General features: G+C 49.1%; 1 long non-coding RNA gene across 1 annotated transcript in view; it reads right to left on the reverse strand.

Annotated features, from left to right (window-relative positions):
• LOC149872164 (uncharacterized) overlaps window positions 1-26,098 on the reverse strand; it is a 29,957-nt gene extending 3,859 nt beyond the window's left edge. The window contains exons 1-2 of the long non-coding RNA XR_016440635.1: window positions 26,053-26,098; window positions 19,127-19,210 (exon numbers count right to left, since the gene is read on the reverse strand). This is a non-coding gene — a long non-coding RNA (uncharacterized LOC149872164). The remainder of the gene's footprint in view (window positions 1-19,126; window positions 19,211-26,052) is intronic.
• Between the last annotated feature and the right edge of the window lie 403 nt (window positions 26,099-26,501).

The raw sequence follows: 26,501 nt of genomic DNA on the forward strand, positions 1-26,501 counted from the left end.
TACTACAGTCCTCTGGAGGTGGAGCAGGGGCTCCAATTAACCTACCCTACCCACCAGGGCCAGCCGGGGAACCTCTCAAATGAGCTTCTTCTCCTCCCTTTCTTTCCTCTCATTCTGAAACAGTGACAGGCTGGGAGACAGGAGGGGCCATTGCTAGGGGAAACTGGCTGGAGGTTCATGGCCAGCAGCTAAATTTCCCTCCCCCTTGGAACCAACAGTAAACTTCTGTTTGTTCCAGGAGCTCACTGTAACTTAGAACACTTCCTCCAAAGTGTTCCCAGTTATAGTGGGGAACTGCGCTTCTGTCTGCACCCACTGAGATGTGTTCACAGAGGCCCTCTGGCTGTGCAGCACTCCAAGTTCTCTGCTCTTCAAGGTTTAAACAGACCCATTTAAATGTCTGTTCAGGCATCTCTGGATAAGGTTTTTTAACAAAAGAACAAACTTGGGAGAATTCTCTTGGAGCATTTGAATATGTGTATGCAACTTAAGTGCATCCTTTAATGCTGCCAGCTGCTTTCTCTATTGATTTGATGCGCATGGGACTGGGAAGAACCACCTGGATCATTGGGCATGTCCACACCACTGTGGACTGTGGTAGGGAGCAATAACATATGAAGATGTCCAGCACTATGCTTCTGCTCCACATACTGTAAATGCCAAAAAAGTAATGCAGACACTGTAATAAGCTTGACTGAGTCTGAGCTTGACTGAGCTGTTTACTTCCCAGAGCATGTGGTAAAAAGCAGCTGCATTACTTTTTATTTGGTTCTTGGCACATTTGGAGTGGGAGCAAGTGGGCAGAACATGTTTTCACAGTGGCCCACGCCAGCATAGGTCGATGTAGGGTAGGTATGCCCATTAAATCTGTGATTACAGGCAACCATGCAGTAAACATTTGTCCTTTCCAAGTGCTTCCACATACCACAGCTACAAAACACCTGATAGCAAAAGAGAAACTGTATATTGCTACAGTAGAAGAGAGCAGGAGAGACAAAGCGACCCATAGTGCCTATGCTACTATAATGGCAAAAACTACAACAGGTTATAATATGCTCAGGTTATCCTAGGAACTAGACCACATCCCATGTTCCAGAAGAAGGAAAAACTCCAACCCTGAACAGTCCGTGCCAATCTGACTTGGGGAAATTCCTTCCTTTCCTCAAGCCCGGCGATTGAAGGCACAGGCAAGAGCCTCAAACCAGGCACCCAAGAGTTAACTTTAACATCAGAAGCACCAGCAAACATCAGCCAGTCTCCCACTTCTAGCTATGGCCAACGCCCAATGCTTTAGAAGGAGGAAGATAAAAAAAAAAGAAAAGAAAAGAAAGAAAGCCCTTTGGTCAGGGGGCTGGACTCAGTAATCTTGCCAGGTTCCTTCCAGTCCTAATGTATATTAAATCTATGAAATCTGTGAAAACCCTGAAATACAAAGCATTTACAGCCCAAAAAAAGTCTTTGGGGCTCAGTAAAAGCCCTGAAGCATCACTCTGGGTGTGTCTACATGAGATGCTGACTGTGCAGGATCTGAGTAATATTGCGCAGTAGCGCGTCACAGCACGGACACCGCTAATATGCTACTGCGCTCTAGCATCAAGTAAAAGACATTTGCCGGTGTTATTGCACAGTAATTCTAGTTACTACACATTTATTTAGTACTTGATTATACTAAATAAATGTACAGTAATCACAGTGCAGTAGCGTATCGTGGAGACGCACCCTCTGATACTCTACAATTGATACTATAAAACAACACAGTGTCCTGCCTGCACTGTGGCATCTCCTTGGGCTTTGTGTTACTAGGTCAGTTCATTCTTGTTAGGCTCAGAAAGGTCATTTCTAAGCAGAGGTCAAATTGATATATCAGGGAGTGAACAGTCCCTAGGACAAAATAGCTCAGATGGTATATGCATCCTTATAGAAAAAAGCATACAATCCACTCACTGCAAATCTGAACTTATTCTAAAAGTCCAGGCATAGAAGAAATCAACTCAAGACTGCATTGAATCTTGTTATGACTGGCCAGTGAGTATGCCCTGGGCAAGGACTGGGTGGAATTTCATTATCAGACTGAGGGTGAGTAGCTAGAAGACCTGTCTACTCTGAGGTTGGAGAAGCTCCATGATGATACAGAAAGAGAGCTAGTAGAAAGAAAGAAACAGGTGGGCTAAATAGCTGGTGCCTAAAGCTGAGAATCTCAACAACTGGAAAATAAAACATCAAGTGTCAAGAGCTGCTCTAATTAAAGCACCTGGAGCATCACATGTATCAGTGCTGACATGCTGAACAATGGCAGCAGGGGCACTTTAACTAAAGGTCATTAAATGACCTTTAGTTAAAGTGCCCCCACCACCATTTTTCAGCGTGGGGACGCTGATACATGTCACACTGGAGTCTGCTGGAACGTGGTAATTACCACACTCCAGCAGACTCTATTAATTGAGTGTGCTTTGATGTGCTGTAATTACAGCATGTCAGAGGAGCCTCAATGCATGTGTATAGGTGCCCTAAAAGTCTAACTAGCCTCCTCTTTGTTCAGGTCAAGCAGGGCTCTTTTACTGAAGACTAAGATTATTGAAACTTGCCATGAAGGCTTGATTGCTTTTTACTAGAATTATTTTACTGCACAGTAGAGAGCAATTACTGGAATATACCTGGATTTTAGCTAACCTGTTGATACAGTATCTCCTGAAATCTTCCTTTCTAACTTATGCCAAATGTGGCTGGATATTCACTAAGTCACATGCATGAAGAACTGAAGGGTTGTGACATGGAGCAATGGAAAGTGATTGAAGTGCACTGAACTGGTCTAAGTATGGATGAACTGGTGAAGTGTTGCAGGGAACTATGTTCATTGCAGATTTATTTAATATTTTCAATAGTGATATTGTAGTGGGGGGGAAACAATTTAAAAACCATCATTCAAATGATACCAAACACAGAGAAATAATAAAAAGGCATCCAAGACCAAAATTTGCTAGTTTGGCAGAAATGCAGGTTAAAACACCAAAAAAAGAAGGAAAGTCAAAGCAGATAGTCAAAGAAAGAGAAAGTACTGCAGAAAAGAAATGTTGGCGTGGTGGCAACAGCACATTAAACACACATTTGCAATGGATAGCTCAATTTTGGGTTTATATTCAGAATTATTATTGCATCATGGAATGGAAAAGTAATGAACTATTTTATAAATAGCTTAGTTGTCACTGGTGAGTTGATATTGCCATGATGGTCCTGGTGGTATGCAAGAGGCAAGAATTCTTGGGTGTGATATCTTTTATTGGACCAGGTTTATGATTGGTATAGAGATAGGCAAACTTTTGAGTAGCATAGTGTCCATCCTCAGGCCTCTGAATTCTTGCCTTAGTTGTCACTACAGCTCTGCATGCACTTGGACAAATCTTTACCTGTGAATGTTTGGACAGGACTCACTTGGAAAGGATGTCCCTTCCAATCCTCCACAAAGCTATGCGTATTGACTAATCATTTGGCCAGAAGAGGTTAATATGTACAAGTATGTGTACACACAGACACACACACTCCAAAAATACTTCCCTTGGAGGAAAGGGAAAAGAACAGGTGGTTCTATGAAGCTTGCTAGAGGCATACAGAAAATGGCATTTTTTAAGGTCAAACATAAAGGTCAAGAAATATACCATGAGCTTGGAGGCAGAAATAGAATACTGATAGGTGTTCTAAAACCAGATAAAAATGGTATGAAGTTGAACCTAATGTAAGAAAAAATGAATGGGCATCTGCACTATAAATGTGACCTGGGAACCTTTTGTATCCTAGCATTAAAGACAGACCCTGTACAACTGTGCCTATATTAAGTACAAAGCGGGCATGGAGCTTAGTTTAGATATTTTAAGTTACAGCATGGGATCATAAAGGGCTTACACCTCAAGACTATGTGATTCTAAATAAGCAGTTATGTAAAGGGCACTGTAAGGTACAGGTGGGGATAATGGTTCGGTGTTACAAATACCTACTTCTGAACTGGTACTTAGCTTACTAGCGTGAGTGATCCCATTGGGGCAGATGCATACCTTTTCTGGCATAGAAACATAGGGGAAATATATCTTCTATTTGTGTGGAGCCAGCTCAAATGTTGGCACAGGCTAGAAAAGCTGCCTGATTGACCCAAGTAGCACTGTTGCTTCAATGGCCCAGTAGGCTGCTTCAGGAGTGCTAAATTTCCAGGATAAAGATCTGTATTGATCTCACCTCTCTTTCTTTTTCTTTCTCCAATTTTAACCTTCCTCCCACCTATCTTGGAATGTCCCTGTGCTGTAGGCTTCTGTGGAGGTAGCATAGAGACTCTCTGCTATTCACTGGGGGGGGGAGCATGGGGTGCTATACCTTCCTTATCATAGAAATGCAGGTTTAGAAGGGACCTCAAGGGATTATCTTGCTCAACCTCCTGCACTGAGGCAGGATCAACATCCCATAATGACTCTGATGGGAGTTTGTCTATTTTGAAATTTCCAATGAAGGAGAAACCACTCCATCCAAAGATAGCCTGTTCCATTGTGGCCTCTTGGCAGCAATCTGGCTAGTAGCCTGTTCCAATGCTTAGCCACCAACATAGTCCAATTTTTTTCCTAATCTCCAGTCTAAATTTCCCCTGCTAAAGCTTAAGGCTATTGTCCCTTACAGCCAAAAAAATCTATCTTCTTTTTCTTTATAATCACCCTTCAGGTATTTAAAGGCTGTTATCAGTCTTCCTTTCACCATAAGTCATGTTTCCAAGGTCTCCAAATCACTCCAAATCGTGAAGACTAAAGTAAAAAAAAAGACACTAAATACTTCAACCTTCTCTGCATCATCTGAAACTGGATAGTCTTCTGAATTGTGTGATAGGTCTATGGTTTCTCTGGTCTTCCTCTTAATTTAACATACTTATAGGATCCATAGTTTCATAGTTTCATAGTAGCTAGGGTCAGGAGGGACCTGATCAGATCATCTAGCCTGACCTCCTGCCACAGGCAGGAATGAATGTTGGGTTTGCAAGACCCCAGACAGGTGATCATCCAACCTCCTCTTGAATTTGCCCAAGGTAGGCGTGAGGACCACTTCCCTGGGAAGTTGGTTCCAGATTTTGGCCACCCTAACTGTGAAATATTGCCTTCTGATCTCTAACCTAAACGTATTCTCCATCAGTTTATTACCACTGTTCCTCATCACCCAGGTGGTGCTGGGGGAAAAAGAGCTCCACCTATTTGCTGTTGATCTCCCCTGATGAGTGTGTAGGCAGCCACCAGGTCCCCCCTCAGCCTCCTCTTGCAGAGGCTGAATAGTTTCAGGTTCCTCAGTCTCTCCTCATAGGGCCTGTCCTGCAGCCCGCTCACCAAGGGGGTGGCCCTCCTCTGAACCCTCTCCAGGCTGGCCACATCCTTTTTAAAGTGCGGCGCCCAGTACTGGACACAGTACTCCAACTGCAGCCTGACCAAAGTCGCACAGAGGGGGAGTATCACCTCTCTGGATTGGCTTGAGATGCACCTTTGGATGCATGACAAGGTATGGCTGGCCTTACTGGCTGCAGTCTGGCATTGGTGGCTCATGTTCATCTTGGAGTCAATAATGACTCCAAGATCCTGTTCTGCCTCTGTGCTTTCAAGGAGGGAATTCCCCAGCCTGTATGTATGCTGTGGATTCCTTCTCCCAGGGTGCAGCACCTGCATTTGTCTACGTTGAACCCCATCCTATTCTCATCTGCCCACTTTTGTAGTCTGTCTAAATCTAATCTCTCTCTCCCTTCAAGTGTGTCCACCTCGCTCCACATCTTAGTGTTATAAGCAAACTTGGACAACGTGCTTTCAACCCCCTCATCCAAGTCTCTGATGAAGATGTTAAACATTGCAGGCCCGAGAACCAAGCCCTGGGGTACCCCACTGCTCACATTTTGCCAGGCTGAGTACAACCTGTCCACCACTACTCTCTGGGTGAGCCCCATCAGCCAATTTTTTACCCATCCAACTGTGTAGGTATCAGTGCCACAGTCACCTAATTTATTGATGAGGATGTGGTGAGAGACAGTGTCAAAGGCCTTCTTAAAGTCTAGAAACACTACATCCAAGGTGACACCATCATCCAAGGATTTAGTTACTCGGTCATAAAAGGCAATCAGGTTGGTCAGGCAGGACCTGCCTTTGATAAACCCATGCTGATTGCCTCTGAGCATGATCTCCCCTGCAGGCCCCCCACAGATGTGCTCCTTGATGATTCTCTCCAAGATCTTCCTGAGCACCGAGGTGAGGCTTACAGGCCTATTACTTGGGTCCTCCTTCCTCCCTTTCTTGAAAATTGGGACCACATTAGCTAGTTTCCAATCCCTTTCAGTTGTCTTTTATGTCCCTTGCCATTTGCATTTCTTGGCCTCCCTTATTTTCTCTCGGATACCCATGCAACTTATGTATCTCTGATGCATTTACTCATTATTATTCCAATAAAAATTGTTGATACTTTTTCTAAAGTTAGATCTGGCATTTACAATTAAAAGCGCTAATAGACTGGTAGCATCTAGAGCATGTCTTGTGTTAGAATAGGATTATTGCAAGTCCTCAAACAAATCCTACTAGTGGGCTTAGAGTAGACTCTTCTGATCACTGACCTCCTCTTCCCACTTAATATTTGGCAGGAGATGCTGATCACAGCCCACTTAATGACACTTTTGTCACTGGACCATTGCACCCCTCCCATTACATGAAACATCTTCATCTGCTGCTAGTATGAGGGGAGAGATTAAATGTGGTGTACACACCACCTCCCTAAGAGAAGAGACTCTAGACACCTATTTCCCTTGCAAAATGGACATGCTGTCCACAAAGTGTCCACATATTAAACAGGCTCCTTACAATGACTTCCATCCAACAACCTCAGCAACAATGGATACTTCCCCTCCTGATATCACTCTCTGAGTGGTATCATTTCCATTTTAGAGTTGGAGAAACAGAAGCATGAGGGAGCAATTAGTAGCTGAACCAAGAATAGAATCAGATCTCCTAACTCTCTGTCATGTCCTTTAGCCACAGGATGGCTCTTCCTCCATTAATATATTGTAATGCTCTAAATCAGCACACAGGCAGTCAACTGAAATCTATTCTACATCATCTTCACTTGATGGATTTACTCAAACAAGATACTCAGAAAAGGACTGTGCAAAGTTTAGGTTTGAACCCAGGTGCAATTCAAAGCTGTTAGATCAAGGGATGGGTGACCTAAACTACCCAGACATTTCCTGGGAGGAGCAGACAGCCAGGTCTGACCACTCACATAGGTTCCTGTATTACAGGACCTTCACCTTATCCAGGAAGTGCACAGCCCTACTAGGGGTAACACCTTGCTGGACCTGGTCCTGGCCACAGGGGATGACCTGGTGAGGGGACTGCAGGTCCTTGACCACCTGGGTAATAGCGATAATCACCTGCTGGATTTCACTATCCAACACGGGGTGTCAAGGGCTTACACCAAGGCTAAAGCCTTTGACTTCAGAAGGGCCAACTTAAATGAGCTTAGGAGACTGGTGGGGGAGGCACTGAGGGCCCAGAAGGTAAAGGAGATGACAGTCCATGAGGGATGGTTGTACCTTAAGAGGGTGATCCTCCAGGCCCAAAGGATAACAGTCCCTGAGAGAAGCAAGGGGGGTAAGAGTGCTCAGAAACCCACCTGGCTCAGCAAGGGCATCAGCAATGCCTGAGGACTAAAAAGGGTGGCGTACAACCAATGGAAGGGAGGAGCTATCACCAAGGAGGAGTACTCCTCTTCAGCCCATAAGGGCAGGAGGGGTATTAGGAAGGCCAAGGCAGAGATGGAACTCAGGCTAGCATCCAGGATTAAGGACAACAAAAAGTCCTTTTTCAAGTACATTGGGAGCAAGAAGAAGGCACCAGGCAATGTAGGGCCCCTGCAAGATGCAAACAGTGATGTTGTGGCTACACCAGATAAGAAAGCTGATATTTTTAACAGTTTCTTTGCCTCTGTTTTCTTGAACAGGGACCGGGACATCCCACCTACCAGAGGTAGGGACAATCTTGGGGATAGCTCTGTCAGGCCTTCAGTCAGTGCTGATGTAGTTAGGGATCTTCTGGAAGGGCTAGACATTTTTAAATCTGCAGATACAGATACCCTCTACCCATGGGTGTTGAGGAAGCTGGCAGAGGTCATTGCAGAGCCCTTGGCTCAACTAGATGAGCATTCGTGGTCATCTGGCCAGGTGTCGGGGGATTGGATACTGCCTAATCTAGTCCCAATTTTCAAGAAAGGGAGGAAGGAGGACCCAAGTAACTATAGGCCTGTAAGTCTCACCTCGGTGCTCGGGAAGATCTTGGAGAAAATCATCAAGGAGCACATTTGTGCAGGGCCAGCAGGGAAGATAATGCTCAGGGGCAATCAGCATGGGTTCATCAAAGGCAGGTCCTGCCTGACCAACCTGATTGCCTTTTATGACCAAGTAACTAAATCCGTGGCTGATGGTGTCACCATGGATGTAGTGTTTCTAGAATTTAAGAAGGCCTTTGACACTGTCTCTCACCACATCCTTATCAATAAATTAAGCGAATGTGGCATTGATGCTTATACAGTTGGATGGGTAAAAAATTGGCTGATGGGGCTCACCCAGAGAGTAGTGGTGGACAGGTTGTACTCAACCTGGCAAAATGTGAGCAGTGGGGTACCGCAGGGTTCGGTTCTCGGGGCCGCACTGTTTAACATCTTCATCAGAGACTTGGACAAGGGAGTGGAAAGCACGCTGTCCAAGTTTGCTGACGACACTAAGATATGGGGCGAGGTGGACACACTTGAAGGGAGAGAGAGATTAGATTTAGACAGACTACAAAAGTGGGCAGATGAGAATAGGATGGGGTTCAACGTAGACAAATGCAGGGTGCTGCACCTTGGGGTACATACAGGCTGGGGAATTCCCTCCTTGAAAGCACAGAGGCAGAACAGGATCTTGGAGTCATTATTGACTCCAAGATGAACGTAAGCTGCCAATGCCAGACTGCAGCCACCAAAGCCAGCCATACCTTGTCATGCACCCAAAGTTGCATCTCAAGCCAATCCAGAGAGGTGATACTCCCCTTCTATGCGACTTTGGTCAGGCTGCAGTTGGAGTACTGTGTCCAGTACTGGGCGCCGCACTTTAAAAAGGATGTGGCCAGCCTGGAGAGGGTTCAGAGGAGGGCCACCCCCTTGGTGAGCGGGCTGCAGGACAGGCCCTATGAGGAGAGACTGAGGAACCTGAAACTATTCAGCCTCTGCAAGAGGAGGCTGAGGGGGGACCTGGTGGCTGCCTACAAACTCATCAGGGGAGATCAACAGCAAATAGGTGGAGCTCTTTTTCCCCCAGCACCACCTGGGTGATGAGGAACAATGATAATAAGCTGACGGAGAATACATTTAGGTTAGAGATCAGAAGGCAATATTTCACAGTTAGGGTGGCCAAAATCTGGAACCAACTTCCCAGGGAAGTGGTCCTCACGCCTACCTTGGGCAAATTCAAGAGGAGGTTGGATGATCACCTGTCTGGGTCTTGTGAACCCAGCATTCATTCCTGCCTGTGGCAGGGGGTCAGGCTAGATGATCTGATCAGGTCCCTCCTGACCCTAGCTACTATGACACTATGAAAGCTTCCTCCTCCTTGGAGATCCTTTTCATTACTTTGGTATATTCTGTGGTATCAGGGCTGAGAGTGAAGTAAAGACAAAAAACAGAATGAATTTCAACGAGACCCAGCCCTGCTACTGCTGAGCAGAAAAAATTATAGGTAATAGAATTCTCTGAATCTCTGAACCTGGTGTGACTTGAGAAATGAGTGGACTTACTAAACCCTCACAAGAATGCTTACTCTGTGTGTGTGTGTGTGTGTGTGTGTGTGTGTGTGTGTGCGCGTGCATGCGCATGTGAGGAACAGAAAACATAGATGAAGCAAGCTCATTAAAGCCCTTGATCCTTAAGCCTTTCTGCATTCCAAACCTTTGGTTGCCCAGGATTGTTGGCATTAAAAGCAACAGCTTCTAGCTCAACTGAAGTTTATTTGACAAGTGTGACACTGTGGACATGTCTACATGAGATGCTGACTGCACAGTAGCCTATGACTACTGTGCAGTAGTGTCACATGGCAGAAAGCATGATGTGATGCTACTGTGCAGTAGTAATGAGCTACTGCGCAGTTAGCATCACCTAAAAGCAGTTTGGTGATGCTACAGTAACTCTGGTTACTATGCAGTCATTTATTACTTGTTTATACAAGTACTAAATGCCTGTGCGGTAACAACTGCGCAGTCAGTATCTTATGTAGACGCAGCCTCTATGTATTATTTTGATTCCCCTGTTGTTCTGTACTAACTTTGGGAACAATCCTGAGATTAACCCAATTGGTAGGACTGTGCATTTAGAAGCTCCAGTGAAAGTGGGCACACAATTTTCATTTAAAGCTTTGTGTAAACAGTTTTGCTATGTTTTAAAAAGTGCTGCCTAATAGTCAATTAAAAGAGCATTGAAAAACTGTGTTTAATTCCATTCTTCGTCTTAAATTTGGGATTTGATTGTCTAAAACAGAATTGTCAAATATGCAGTTAGATGATTCACATACACATAGTTATACATAGTCACATGAGCATGTTACATGTGTGCTTTCAGGACATATGTAGCACCTAAATTTGCCTCTAAAAAGAGTTAATTGTCTAGCCATCTGAGTTGCAAAGGTAATAATGATGTGTTCCCCAGTACAATACTGCCTTCTTGAGTCTGCAGACAACCTGGAACTGGCTGTGATGTGTGGGCAGCCCCTTATATACCATTGGGAGGCAACCCTGAAGGCATTGAATATATTGTTCTTAAAAATGTAATTGCTGAATATTGTAGCAGCTATGATGGGGGAATGAAGCCAAAAGGGTACTGGAAGGGAGAGATGTTGCAGGGTAGAGTGCGGATGGAAAAATGAGGAAAGACAAAAAGAAAAAAAAAGGGGAAAAAAGGTAGGGAAGGGAGTGACATAAAAATGAAGAAACAGCAGTGGTTCTGAAGGTTGTAAAGGGGAATGGATCATTTCTGTGTTAAACACTATGGTGTTAAACAAGTAGGGTGTGTCCACCTGTGCTTGCATCAGTTCAAATAAGAATGGCACAAATTTGTGCAGAAGATTTTTGCCTCATCGCATGTGTCTGAACATGCACATTGGTGTGGGGCAAGTTGTGCCACTTGGGGCAAATTGACCCTGCCCAACTCCTTCTGGATCTGCAGCCAGGAGGACGTAGAGGCTGGGGCCAGCACCTATGCTGGCCCCAGCATTATAAAAACCTGCCCTGTGCTGGCCCCAGCAATATAAAAATCTGCCCTGACAACATAGGCGGAGGGAGAAAAAATTATTTGGGGGGGGGCTGAGCGTGGGTGCACCCCTGCCAGCAGGTAGGTCTGGAGGGGGAAGGGCCATGATTGAGGCCCCAGTGGTGAGGGAGGGAGTAGGGCACAGGCAGGATCCACTCACCTCAGTCCCTGATCCTGCCTGTGCCCCACTCCCTCCCTCACCATTGGGGCTTTGATCTGTCTCCCCATGGTGCTGAAGGAGGGAGTGGGGCTGGGGCTGGGGCTGGGGCAGGGGCAGGCCTTGCACAGCCAAGGCAGGGCACAGGACAGAGCTGTGAGTGGCTTGTCCAGGGCGTGCCTAGTACATGGAGGGAGGGGGTGACTCCTGCCACAGCATGCATTCTGGGAGGGCATGGAGTCTGTGTGCCTGAGATCTGTGTGTGGGGTGAGGACAGGCTGCAAGCTGGAGATGGGCTCTTCCTGGTGTGGGGGTTGGGCCAGGCTGAGCCCTGGGTGGCAGCAGCACTGGGAGGGGTGGTTGGGGAGGCAAAGGCAAATTTCCCACCTTGTAGCTCTGCCGCCGCCCACCTCAAGCACAGCCCAGCACCTGCCAGGAAGAGCCCAGCACCGCTCCATCCCCAGACCACAGTTGCAGCCCACCCTCACTCCAAGCACAGATCCCAGGCACATGGCCCCCATGCCTCTCAGGGTGCATTGTAGTACTCGGGGCCATGCCCCCTGGATGAGCTGCTCATGGCTCAGTCCTGCACTCCATCCCTGCTCTGCAGCACATATCCCAGCCCCACTCCCTCTCTCACTGCTGTGTGTATGCCCCTCCCCACCTGTGCTGCAGCCATTAGAAGTCCATGGCTGGGCTGCCTTGCATCCCTACAGCTGCCCCACTTTTAGCCACCCCCCACTTCTGCTGCCTATGCCCAGTGAACAGCTCAGAGCTACTTGCCCTCAGTAACTTCTGAGGCCCAGCCAGCTGGTATCTGGGGCAGTACCCCTTGTGCCAGCTGGACTGCTGAAGTAGCCCTAACCTGAAGTGACCCTTGTTCTCTCTACCCACTGCAGCAGTCTGGCAGTGGGGGTTGGTGCCTAGCTGTGACCTGCTACCACCTGTGACAACATCTGTCCTCTTGGACCTGTGGTCCCATGGCTGCGTGCCTGCCAGACCTGGATGGGGTGCCTCCGCTCTGCCATCCAGGCAGTTATCGCCCAGAAGATGTGCTCCTTGCGGTGACCCACTTTCAACTGTCAAAGCATGTCTTTTTTGGCCCCAAATAGCCAAGAGGTCAGCCACCTCATCTGCCCTCCAGCTGGGTCCCCAGTGCTGGCCTTGGACAGGCTCCTTTGCCCCAGTCTCACCACTTGTCTCACTAGCAGAGATTCTGGTGTTCTCTGTTTAAAAAATTGCAAAATTTTTGATAAGAAACCCAAATTCTCTCATTAAAATACCCCAAATAGTGGGTTTTTGCTATTAAAATGAAAGGTCACTATATAGAGAGAGATCAGTTGGACAATGTTTTATTGCTATATTTACAAGTTAAAAGCAATTTAGAAGCCTACCAGTGGCTCTATCATCATAATAAAATAAATTCTAAATATCTATACACTTTGGCATGTACTTTTGGGTTTTTGTCATAGAAAAATCAGATCTGCCTGTATCCCCTTCACTCACCAAGATGTGCGGTGCTGAGCAGCACTGAGAGGCCAGAGCCCTGCCCCTGCCTCTCACTCTCAATTCACAGCCCACCCTGCTCCCCACCCCAGTCTCCTAACTCCTGACTCACAACACCTGCCTGCCCACACTAGCTCCCTCCCAGTCGCAGCTCTGTCATGAGTCCAGCTGCAGCTGTCCCACCCACTGCTTTGTGGATCTGAGCAGTGCCAGCCCTTGCTGTTCTGCTACCTGCCCTATCCTGGGAAATTCTCAAATAGGGATCAGGGACTAAGCTGGGCCCTTTCCTCCCAGGCTGGCCTCCCCTTGCACAGGCTGCTCCAGGCTGCTGTAGGGGGGCAGAGGGGCTCTATGTCTAGTTCTAGTAGCCTCTCCTACCAGGAGCACTCCCCTACTTCCAACCCCCATCTCTCTCACACACCCTTGCTGCCAGCTCCACCCCTCCCCCCATCCCATCACACCCCACAAGTGGCTCCTGAGATCAGGAGTCCCCCCACCTCCAGGCTGGGCCTGCATGTCCCAGCACTGCTGTGGGCACAGGGCAGGGCTGCAATGTGGCAGTTGCCCCTGAAGATGCAGCTCCCGCCAGCAGGTCCCATCCTATCCTAGCCTATGTGGTTGGCTGGGCATGCAGGGTGTGAGATTTGTGAGGACATGTGTGGTTTGGAGAAGGGAAAGGGTGTGTGGGGGCTGGCGGGGGTTTGTGGGTGGTTGTAGGGTTTGTGGGGGTGAGGTTTGTGAGGGTATGGGACTTGTGCAGGGGTTTGTGGTTGCAGGTGAGGGGTTTGTTGGGGTGGTTTGGAGGTGTGGGGTTTGTGGGTGTGAGGGGGGACTGTGGGTATGGGGGGGTTGTGTGGGGGAGGAGGGGACTACTCAGGAGGGGTGCTCCCCCCCAAAGAGCACAGCCTCTCCCCTCACAACTCATGGACTGTCCCCCTCCACAGGGAATACATGTCCCTCCACAGGGCACAAGGCCCCCACACAGTGCACACAGCCCCCCACAGGGCACATGGCCCTGCACAGGACACACATGCTGCCCCCACAGGGCATACAGCCCCTTACAGGGCACACATGCCCTCCACAAGGCACACATGACCCACCCCCACAGGGTGCATAAGCTCCCCACAGCAGCAGTAGCCATCAGGATGCTCAGGGCCCTCCTGGCACAGCTTTCCTGTGGTGTGGGATAGAGTGGCATGGGCCTGGCACCTGGCACTGTCTGTGCCACATTTCGTGGGCCTAGCCTGGCCTGGTGTAGGGCGATGCATCTTTAGGAAGGACTGGGCTGCTTGGACTGTCAGCTGGGGACCTGGCACTGCTCACAGGGACCACACATCATGCCAGGCCAGGTCCTGCCTCCACATGCTATGAGCATCATCAGGCTAAGCCAGTTCCATGGATAGATGGAGCATAGTGATGCATTGTTCCTGCAAGTGGTGCTGGGTCCCCAGGTGACAGCCAAAGTGGCCCGATGCTGCCCAAAAATTCACACCCCATACCGTACCGGGCTAGCCATGCATGCTGTGGTAAAGGCAGCACTGGCTGCCAGGCAGCTGGGGCCACACCATGCTGCCCCATGTCATGGGGGGCTGTGCCAGGAGGGCTCTGAGTGCCCCGATGACAGCTGCTGCTGCGGAAGGGCTGTCGGCTGGGCATGGGGCAGGCGGGGGGCCCACCCCTCCCAAGGTGCCCCTCTCCACAGTCCTCCACAACCTCACAGTCTCCCCCACTCCAGTTCCCCTACACCCCACTCCCTACTTACCTGGGATGGAGCCCCAGTCCAGCTTGCTGCAGTCTGTGCTGCTCCACTTCAGCCCACATGGGAAGGCAGCATGCTGAAGCACCAGGGCAAGAGGCAGCCAAAGAGATGCTTTGGCCAGATACCAGACTGTCTCTTTGGAGGACCCTAGACTCTGGTTACTTCAGGGCATGGTACAGCACCATGCCTTGCCCCACTTTTTTTCCTGTGGGCTTTTTTTTTTGTATACCTGGATTTCTAGGTATCAAATTTAGATCCCACGGTACAAATATGCAATGCAGGGGACATTTTTTTGTTCCCAGGGTGCCTCTTGCAGCATCTCAAACTGCTTTGAGATGCCGCAAGAGGCACATGCACACTTGTCTGGATGTGCCTGTAATGTGCATTGGTAATAGCCACATATTTAACAATGAAATGATATGTTCTAGCATTGATCTCTCTATAAACCTCCAGTTAGCTTCCACAGGAGTTTTTCTGTGGATTCTGGGTAGAACATAGTTCTCACTCTATATGCTAAGCCATGGCATATTGGTTAGAGAGGAATTCAACCCTTTCCAAAAATGAGCCTGACACCCCAGACCTCCAGTACCAGTGTGCCAATAAAGCTGAGGGCTAAAGAATTTTACTTTTTTTAAACTAATTTTCTTCATTTAGGCAGGACTTCACATGACAAGCCTTTCTCTAGCTTCTGCATTTGTCCTCTATCAGGCAGAACAAAAAAAGCTGTAGCACATCCTTTATAATCCATCTGCAGGAACATAGAAGAAAGGTGCTTGTCATAGCCATGTTTAAACATGTTCATCCCCAACATCATAGGGACTTTAATAATGATGTTCTCAACCACAAAGAAGTTCTTGTGTTTAGTATATTTGGAATCAAGATTTTTTTTTCCCCATGGGGCTTAAAATTAAAAAGAAAGAAGAGAGTGCGAGAGAGAGTTACAAAAAGTCCTGTACATGAGAAACTATGGGCTATTTCCTCAGCTAGATTTAATGGGTGTAGCTGCATTGACTTCAAAGCTGTTCCAGTTTACAATTGGGTATCTGCCCCTACATGTATATATCAGAATTATTCAACAGTACTTTGCACATTATGGGGCAGGAAGGAGTAGAAATTGTTGAAAGAAACTCTGAAGCTGCTCTGTGGAAAAAGGATAGTGTTTTCACCTTGAGTATACTCCAATCCAAATGTTAATCTCTATACCAGAAATAATTGCCAGGCATCTCTCAGTCAGGAGTCTCAGTACATTTCCCAAAGCCCTGTTAAAAGGGGGTATATTTTCCTGCCTGTTTGATAGTAGCTTTAAAGTTCCTGTGAAAACTGGAGACAATGTTCCCTTGAATGAAATAGACTGCAGAGAAGGGGAAGAAAAAGGATGCAATTCTACTTTCTCTCCCTTACCTATTTTTACACCAAGACCAGGTTTTATACATATGCATTAAGAATGTCTGCTGGCAGTGGAGGGAGCAAGGGAGGGTGGGATAACATAGGACTGTGGGTTATTGTGTCTCTCTCTCTTGAGAAGTATGCAGCCATTCAAATTAGATCAGGAGGAAGAAGGTCTTCCTCCTAGGTATCCAATCTAACTTCCTTGCAGAACAGCAAGTTCTCTTACATAAGAAATGCCTTGAACAGCTGTGCCAGGCTTTTCTCCCAGCACAAATGTAACACCAGCTCATAGCCAGAAACACAAAGAATTTGTGATTCCAAGCTTTTAGATATAAATTGCCATTGTCCAAAATGTCCTGTGGAAGAGATGGACTCTGTCACTTGGGCCAGTGGAAAATTTGTCATTAAACTATTTTTGATGGAACACTCAGTTTCAATTAAGCAAAGCTTTTTCATGGAAAAAAATGGCTTTCTTGATATCCATCTCACCCAAGCTGTCCCCATCCTGTCCCTGGTCCTTTCCCTGGGTCCTCTGAGTCCTGGATTCAGTGATGGGGCTCAGGAACAGAGTCGCAGAGGACTCCAAATCCTCAGAACAATCATGCAGGTGGCTGTTAGGAGGGGGCTGTCTCATTGCTATCCCCTTCTTGCTCATCACAGTGGGCTGGCTGTGCAAGATTGTGCACTGCATCATGTGGCAAGAAGCAACAGCATGGTCCTTTTCCAGGATCTCAATGAGCTCATTACAGAAGGGGATCAGAGTCCTGGCTCTCCCAGACACCCTGTTCCTCATGCAGAGATTCTTTAGGGACTTAATTTTGGTCTGGATCTGAAGCCAGTCTTGCTGATGCCCCTCTGCCAGCATCTGCAACACTATCCTGAGTCAGCCTGATTTTGCCTGTTAGCTTTGGTTCCCTTGCAGTAGTAGCAACAGTCCTCTCTTCTCCTCAGACCATGATGAGGTGCAGCACCTCACTGTGGCTCCAATAAGATGCCCACCTGACAGAACTGAAGGCTGAGGAAAAGTTTCTGCTTGCTAGCTGGCTGGCTGGCATACATTCTGCAGGTTGTTTGCATTGGGCTTCACCACTGGGGGTGGGGAGGGCACAGCCCTGAGGGCAGAAGAGGGAGTTGGCTTAGTGCCAAAACTGCCCCCTGGGCAGTAGAGTTCAGGGGGTGGAAAGTTTGTCCACACAGAACAGGGGAGGGAGAGGGGACATGGCATCCTGGGATACTGGAAGGCTGCAACTTGGAAGACTCATCTGTGGAGAGTCGCCACATTAATGGAACATGAACTAGGTACCATGGCTCAGATATAAGCCTGCCCTGGACTGGCATAACTTTAAGCTACCTAAAGTGTACTTAAAACTGGTTTCAGGTGTAAATGTGTGGACAACCCAAGAGTAAAGAGGTCCATTTGCAGCCTAAAATGAACATGTAACAAGGCTGTACATTTCTGTTGTGACATCAGTTGGTCAGGTAGGCACAGGACATTTGCACAGCTCAGTGCCATTGATCTTGGAGTTTAGATTTACATGAAATTGATGCAATTGATTTAGCTCCCAATTCTCAAAGCAGTCAATATACTGACAGGTGAGAAGAACACATTCTCCTCATTTCCAGAACTTGCTGTCTTCTGCAATGCACACTTACAAGTGCTGTTGTCTACTTTGCAAGTGGGTATATTTGGTGTGTTTGACCTGCTTGGTTTGACCTGCTTGGTATAGCATTCAAAATGACTATAGTAATGAGGGCTGAGGTAGTTTGAATCCTGGGGACAAAGGTTGACAGCGTGAATCCCAGCAAGTAGAAAACACAAGAAAAAAGTGAATTAATATTCCTATAAATCTATAAGGACAAAGAAATTATTTCATCTAATAATCTTAGTAATTATTCTTTTTACCAGGGATTTACCAAGAGTTGAATGAATGCATAATATGTAGGAAGTATGGCACCCAGGGTGACAGGCTACTTGAATTCATTAGAGTACAGTGTATTGAATTCTTTTTTAAGAGAACAAATTTTGGAAAATTAACTGAATGTACTGAACAAGGAAGGAAGATGTACTGATATATGTGAGCATGGAAATAAGCTGAAGTAATGAAGGGACCTCGATGATCTCCCGAGGTCCCTTCCAGCCCTGATGTCTATGAAATCTATGAAATCTAGGAGACAGTAGAAATAAGGTATGATAGACTAGAAACCCTTTGAAACTTGTAGTTCCTAATATTTTGCCTTCTTTGTCATGAGGGACTGACTGTAGGGCTAATGGTTAAAAGGACTATATAATAAAAGTAATAGGAGAAAGGAGGCAATCAAGTATATTCAATTCAATTTTGCAGGCAAAGGGAAGAGAGAAGAAAATGTTATTAATGTTAGAAGAAGAGAAATGAAGAGGAGCATCTACGTGTAAATTAAAGGGGAGAAAGTAGACTTATTTATTAATGTGAAAAGGATAAAAATGGATTCTCTAATTAAAGAAGTGAACTGCTTTTTAAACATCTGTTCTTAATGAGGGAAACTAAATTGCTCTGGGCAATTAGTAAGTCATAAAACCCTTGATAGATGTGATGTAGTTTTTGGTAAAAAAATAAACACCTTGGGTAATACATAGAAAATGTATACCTATACAAAGCTGTGTGTTGCTTGTACTTGCTTATCAAAGCTGTACATTGCTTTCACTGCTAATCATTACTCTGAAAAATTACAGATAATGAAGGAGACACGATAGCACAGAACAAACAAATATGATTCTGATCATCATAAGAATGAACAAAGAGTGATTCTGGCTGGGGCACTGGTAAGTTTTAAATAGCAAGATCTTGAGAAAACACACCACACCCATAGTATCTTCCTCTCCTATGTTCCACCAATAGCTCCAAAAGCCAACTGGCTTAAAGCTGCTCCCTGCTTTAACACACACGGCATGTTTAAACAAGATGCTTTGCTGCACAGTAGCATAGTTTACTGCGCAGTAAGTACATGCTTACTGTGATGAGATGGTCTTCATCTTTCTTCTAAAGGTAAGAATCTGTTCTCTTACAGGTTGGCTGATCTCCTCCAAAGGCTGTAATCTAGGTTCATCGGGGGATGGGGAAACAAAGGATAAGGAGGACTTAGGATCACAAACAATGACTGGATCAGCCCAGGTAAGCATTAAAGTAAGCACTAATGGGTCCAATAGACATCAGGGCAGGGAGGTATCAAAGGCACCCATCAAGGGGCTTAAATGTCTCTACACTAATGCTAGGAGCATGGGGAACAAGCAGGAGGAATTTTCACTCCTGCTTGCAAGCAACAACTTCGACCTGGTTGGACTAACTGAAACCTGGTGGGACACTACTCAAGATTGGACTGTAGGCACAGTGGGTTACAGATTGTACAGATGGGACAGAGTGGTGAAAAATGGTTGGGGGGGAGGGTGTTTCTCTCTATGTTAAGAAACAATATACATCCTCTATAATCAAGATGGGATCAGAGGAGGGCCAAACCAAGGTACTGTGGGTCAGGATACAAGAGGGTCAGGGGGAAAGGGACTTGGTAATGAGGGTCTACTATAGACCACCACACCAGGAGGATTAGCTAGACATGGAGTTCTCCAAACAGCTCTCAGAGGTCATACGGTCAAGAGATATGGTTGTCATAGCTGACCTAAACTACCCTAACATCTGCTAAGAGGAGCAGTCAGCCAAATCTAACCTTTCATGTAGGTCCTTAACCTGCATACAGGACCTCCACCTAACACAGGAGGGATACGATCCCACTAGTGGAAATGCCTTGCTGGACTTGGAGTTAGCTACAAGGAATGACCTGATAGGGAATCTGAAGGTACAAGGTAACATAGGGGATAGTGACCATTGATTGATTAAATTCACTATCCAGCAAAGGGTAGGTAAACTAACCAGCAGGGCTGAAGTGCTAGACTTCAGAAAAGCTAACTTCAGTATGCTCAGGAGATTAGTTAGTGAGGCATTAAAACTCAAGAGCTTGGCAAAGTGGGGGTCCAGGAAGGCCAGATGTGGGAGTGCAGGCAGGCATGACCAGCCGGCATGGCAGTGCCACATGAAAGTCAAGGCCTTGCAGGCACAGTGTGTCACCATCACCAACCACAATTGTCAGTCAGGTACTGCCCGCAAATCCATGCCCTTTATGTGGCAACTGACAGAGATCTTCATACCCTGGGACCCAGGTCACAGCTGTGCTATGTACAGAAGCATGGGCAGTCTGCCTGAGCCCCTGCCCAGGCCTGGAACCTGTGGTGACATGGCACTGTGGGAGGACACCTCAGGTTGAATCAGGGCCCTGAGTATGTCCCGGCTTCACCAGAGGCGGACCAAGGACTGCACCATTGTCTTGGACCAGCTGGTGATGGTGTCAGAGGAACATCTGGCAGACACCTGGTGGGTGGAGGATATGGCCCACAAGGACATGAGGGATCAGGCAGACTAGGAGTTCTGGGTGCAGCTCCTGGCCTTGGAGTGAGAGTGGGTGAAGGCCCTGCAGGTGCAGACTACAGTACTGGGCAGGGCAGTACAGGTCATGGACAATTATCTACAGGTGCTAGACACCATTCTGGCCCTGGTGGTCACCTTCATGCTGATCACTGCTGACTCCTGACCCTAGCCCAACCTGGCCCCAGCAGCAGGCCCCCACCTGGGCCTTGGAGGAGGTCCTGCATCACCTTCACCAGCCAGGTGCCCCTGCCCTGGGTCCTCCACCACCCACCTGGGCCCAACCCTGCCACCTGCCCTGACCTCACATGGGTGCAGAGCCAAAGCTGCCTGCAGCAGGGCCAGGATCACATGCCACCCCTGCTGGCCCTATACATGGAGTGACAGAGGGGGAGCCACCTGTGCCAGGGGACCACTAGCTGCCAGTGCCCCTGGTTGAGCCCCCCACCTGCCAGGCTCACTGTGGTATACACACCCATAGGTGATCAGATAGAAGCAAGGATGCTGGCCACCTGTTCCCGAGCTCTGCCCCTTAGGTGCCCCGACCCCATGGCCCCCCCACCCTAGGATAACATGAAAAGCACAATGTAAATAATTAGCACAAGAAAGAGGGTGTTTTACTGTTGGTTGGTAGGGTGGGTGCTGGAAGGGCTCTGCTGGGGAGAGGGGAAAATCTGTGTGTTGGAAAGGGAGGAAGGAGAGGGGGTCTGTTTGATGTGAGAAGAATAAAACCTTGTTCTTCTGAGATAGGTGTTCACTGAGCATGGTTATGGGGGTCAGTGGAGGGGATGGGGGGGTCAGTGGGTTATGGTCCAGATGGGCACAAGGAGGAGTACAGGAGAAGTTGTTCAGCTAGCACCTCTTGCACACTTGTACCCTGGCCCCCCGTGGCAGGTGTGGAGCTTGCCTGGTGCCTCGGCAGGTGAGATCCGCTGCTCTCGCTGTAGGTGGTGCTCCCACTGCCAGGTGTCTTCTGTTCACCAAACCTCATCCACCCAGACCTCAAAGAAGAGCTCCACCCATGCCTCACAGATGTTATGCAGTATGCAAGCTGTGACCATGACCCAGGGGAGGTTGTCCCTGGTGAACTTGAGGCACATGGTGACATTGTTTCAGCATTCCTTGAGGCAGCCAACTGTACACTCCACCAGGTCACAGGTCCAGCTCAGGCACCAGTTAAAGTGGGCCTGTCAGGGGTCCAGTTGCCTGGTGTAGGGATGCATGTACCAGGGCAGGAGCAGGTAGCCAGGGCCATCAATGAGCAGGGGTGGCTGTACCAATGCACCCTGCGGCAGGTCCAGCACCTGCAGCATGAAGCAGGTGCTCTGCATCTGGCCTGGCAGAGTGGAATTATGGAACACATGGGTGTCATGGGCAATGACTTCCCAGCTGGCACTTATGTGTGATGGCACCAGGGTGGTCTACAATGGCCTGGAGTGCAACACTGAAGGTCCCTCCAGCTATAGTAGGGGTGATTGCCATGGGGTGGGAAGATGATGGCAGTGAGGGTCCTGTTCAGGACCTCTGTGCACTGGGAGAATCCCAGGGCCCAGAACCCTGCCACTACCACCAGGAGGTCATGCACAAGGAGCACTGTGTGCCTCAACAAATTCTGAGGGACACCACACACCTCCAGAATAGCTTCCCCAGCAGTAGCTTTGCCACCCCAAAGAGATGGCCCACATAGCAGAGGCTGGTGCATGAGGCCAGCTCGAGCAGGGTGGAGATCCAGTGCCTCCTCCACCAACCAGAAAATCTATGGAGCTGAAGTGAGTGGCAGAGCTGGGTCCAGGCAGGGGGGCGGGGTGACAGGGGACCCAGGTCCGGACTGGGGCAGTAGCTCCTGGTTGGTGGAGGGGGCACTGGATCCACCCAGGACCACAAGGGGGCCTGCTACTGGGTGGCTGGTGGCTAACGGGGCTGTGAAAAATGGTACCATTCCATTTTGCCTTGAGTTTCAACTGAACAGTGTTCCATTTTGAATTTTGAGTAAAAAAAGCTGTTCCATCCCATTCCATCAAAACAGAAAGCCTGTTTCAATGCTGTTTTGATATTTTGCTGGGGATGGGAAGTCAGCTCAGCTGAGCTGACTTCCCATCCCCTGAGCTAGATCTCACCAAGATGGGAGGCAGTCCAGCTGGGCTGGTTTCCACTCCCCACACAATCTAGCAAGGGGGATCAGGAAGCAGCCCAGGTGGGCTGCCACCCGTCCCCCGCAAGTGATCTAGTGCTGGGGATAGGGAAGCAGCCAAGCTGGGCTGCCTCCTTCCCCCCTCGCAATCTAGCACCGGGGATTGGGATCTAGCATGGGGAATGGGAAGTCAACCCACTGGGTTGACTTCCCATCCCCTCCCAGATCTTGCACTGGGGATGGGAAGTTAGCCCAGCTGGACTGACTTCCCATCCACAGCCTATGGTCGAAACATTATGACTAGCCTCATTTTGTTTCGAGGCTATTTTGATGGTCTTTGTTTCATTCTGATTTTGCTGTTATGACCTCAAAATTGGTCAAAACAGCGTTGAAACAAAACGGCCAGCAAAATTTCACACAGCCCTAGTGGCTACCAGGGGGCAGGCACTGTGAGGGCCAAGACAGTGTCTAGCACCCAGCAGTCCTCCTCTTTGGCCTGCACTGCCCTGGCCACAACCATGCTCTGGTCCCACAGGGCTTCCATGTGCTCATGCTCCAGGGCCAGGAGCTGCAACCTGAAGTTCCGGTCCACCCAGTCTCACACATCCTCATGGGTGACATCTTCCATCCACCATCTGTCTTGTTAGGCGACATCCTCTGCCCACCACATCTGTGTGTCTACCTGCAGATACTCCATGGCCGTCATTAGCCAGTCCAGGAGGAGAGTCCAATCCTATGTCCCCCTCCTGCAGAGCTGGTGCATCCTTAGGGCCCCAGCTGTGAAGGTGGCAACACTGAGGCTGCATATCAGGTGCCAACTGTGGCCTCTCCCCTGTGTGCAGCTGCATGAGCCATGGGAAAGACGCTGTTTGTGAGAGTTTGCAACATTTCTGAGATTAGGTGCTCTGTACGAGGGGCCAGTACCCAGCCTCAGACTGGGGGTTAGGCATGCATGGGTGTCCAGGGACCATGATAAGTAGGCCAGGCTGGCCTGTGCCCCAGTGGCCACCTCCCAAGCCCCACTGTCTTTGTTCACTTCCCAGGGGCCAGCAGGCTGCTGGCTGGAGGCAGCCTGCCTTCTCTGCCCTGTTTCCAGGCCAGAATAGGCCAGGGTCCTGACAGCACCTGCTGGTATGGCTCCAAACCCCACTGCCCTCCTTCTCCTCCTGCAGGCCCACTGGTCTCCTATGCTTCCACCAATCCTACAGCACTTGGACTCGGGGGGGTGGCACTCCTGAGTGCCTGACTGAGACAAGAAACTGCCTGGACACCCACTGTCCTCACAGGGGACTTCTCTAGGGAGGTGCCCTGGGGCCAGCCCCACCCTGTGCTGATGCTGTGCCCTGTGTGTCCCTGCTGTGTGTGTCCTGGTCATTGCACAAGGAGCTCTTAGCATGGATCAAGAGGTGCCCAACTCACTATGCCTTGCTGCTGCTGCTGACCCTGGTGCCCCAGGCTAACCTGCACACCTGGCATGGGACCCTGATATTTGATGGTACAGGAGGCAAGCCCGGGCTGCCCCACAGTTTCTGCTGCCTCCTGAAGGGCTTCCTGTTGCTGTGCTACACATCAGGCCCCTGCAGCTGAAGAGGACACCACTTCTGGCATCAATGCATTCTTTGGTGTATGAGAGGCTCATGCCCACCTAACTTTGGGGGTATGGGCTGCTCAATAAAGTTTTGCACTATCCTGCCTCCCTGTGTGTGTGTGCTGTGGTGGAACCCAGGGGTCAGGGGTGAGCTGGGTGTGAAGGTGGGGCAGGGAGGGGGTGCCGGGGACAGGGCCAGTGGCAGGGGCTGGGGTGGGATGGGCCCTCCAGGCTTATGATGTGCACAGCACTGGCATGACCAGTGGCTCCAAGCTGTCCTGGCTGCTGCTAATGACATGCAGCTCTTGGCAGACACATCAGGCGGTGGGGTGCGGCATGCAGGTACCTGGCCAAGACCCCCCTCCTCCCACTCAGGGGGGAGCTGGTGCTGCTGCTCACTGGTAGTAACATGGCCAGAAATGCCTCCTGGCTGGGGCTGAAGTTGCAGAGCTGTCAGGGCAGACACTGGCTCCAGCTCTCCGAGCTACTGGTGGAGGCTGGGGTCAGGAAGCTTGGCAGGATGGGCTGCTGGCACCCCTGAGGGGCCCTCCTCTGGTGACACATCACCACAGATGCCAGGCCAGAGTGAGAGCTTGGAGACAGGCTTATGATGTGCGTGGCACTGGCATGCCTACACAGCACGGCTCCAATCTGGGCCCTAGGGCATGAGGAAGGTATCCAGGTGCCACATAAAGGGCATTGACTTGCAGACAGTCCCTGACCAATAGTTCTGGTTGAGGATGGTGACTCACTGTGCCTGGAAGGCCTTGACCTTCATGCAGCACTACCATGCTAACCACTCATGCCGCACTCCTGCATCTGGCCTGATGGCCCCTTGTAAACATGGGTGTTGGAGCTCCCACCCCACGTAAACTGCCACTGCACCTCCACTTTGCCCCACAGTGCCATGAGGTTGCCAGTCTCTTCTTGCAACCAGTGGGGCCCCAGGTGGCAACATATGGTGTCAATCATCAGGGGTCCCATGGCAGCTTCCACACTGGCTCTCTGGGCCTCCATGCAGCTGTCCCTGTGCTGATGGGCCTGGGCAGCTTCCTGCAGTGCCCAGTGTAGGGGCATGGCATGGAACTAAGAGTTGCATGGTGCAATGATGCCCCACAGCACCTTCAGAGTCTAGGAAGGCTTCTGGGAGTTGGCTGCAGACAGCTGGAGCTGGCCTTGGTAGCTAGAAGCAAGCTGCAGTTTGACCCGGGTGCTGGCAGGCTTGGCAGCAGCCTCAAGCAGTCTGCAGGGCTGAATGGCATGGGCTTGGTGGCCATGTGGCACTGCAATGCCAGGCAGCAGCACCAGGGCACAGGCATGCTGGCACAGGCATGCTGGCACAGGCAGCCCATGGTCTGTGCAGGGCCAACGGAGGCCAAAACCTCTCCCCCCATGGCTCCTTGCTGTTGTGCCCCAAGGCTCAAACTTCCTGCAGGCTTTTAAATGGCCTGTGGCTGGGCTGCAATAAAGGCAGGCCAGCTCTGGGGCAGGAGAGGCTCCCAGTCAGGGGGCCCTGGGGCTGAGCTCAAGCTGCACCACTAGTGGTGTGGCTGAATAGGAGCAAATGTGCTCCCAGTTGGCCTTTACACATATTACTGTTCCATAAGTACTTACAAGTAAATCTGTGTAATGGTGAGACCTGGAGAGGCAGGCAGGAGTCACTTAGTCACAGTGTCAGGGCCACGGCTGACAACTGCTGATCAATTGATTGGGGCCCACTAAAGGCTGGCCGCCTGTTTGACTTACCTACAGGAACACCATGACCAACAGAGGAGTGGTGTATGGTACTGCAGTACTGGTTTATAAGCTCTTGCTCCTTCCAGCTCCAGGGATGCCCACCAGATGATATAAGTGAACCGCAATTCATCAAACCTATAAAAGAAGACACGGTGCTGTTTAGAAGGGAAGGAGGAAGCTGGAAGGCAGAGCCCAGCATTCAAAGGGCTAGGCAGTCTCCAGTATCATCTCCAAGGCGGGGAGGGTGACTGGAGATTAAAAAGCTGGTAATCACCACTGGACTCTGGGAACCAGGAACCCAGGTAGGGGTATCAAGTGTGGTTCCCTTTCAGAAGTGAGGGAGCCCTTGGACAGCTGATAGCTGGAGCCTGAAAAAATTCAGCTGGGCTGAAGGGGTTGCATGCACACTTTCAGTTTTTTGCTTTTGCTTTGTTTATGAACACCCCAGGGAGGGTTCT

The sequence above is a fragment of the Crocodylus siamensis genome, chromosome 2, assembly GCF_052110815.1.
Source record: "Crocodylus siamensis isolate JL-2025a chromosome 2, ASM5211081v1, whole genome shotgun sequence".
Classification (NCBI taxonomy): Eukaryota; Metazoa; Chordata; order Crocodylia; family Crocodylidae; genus Crocodylus; species Crocodylus siamensis.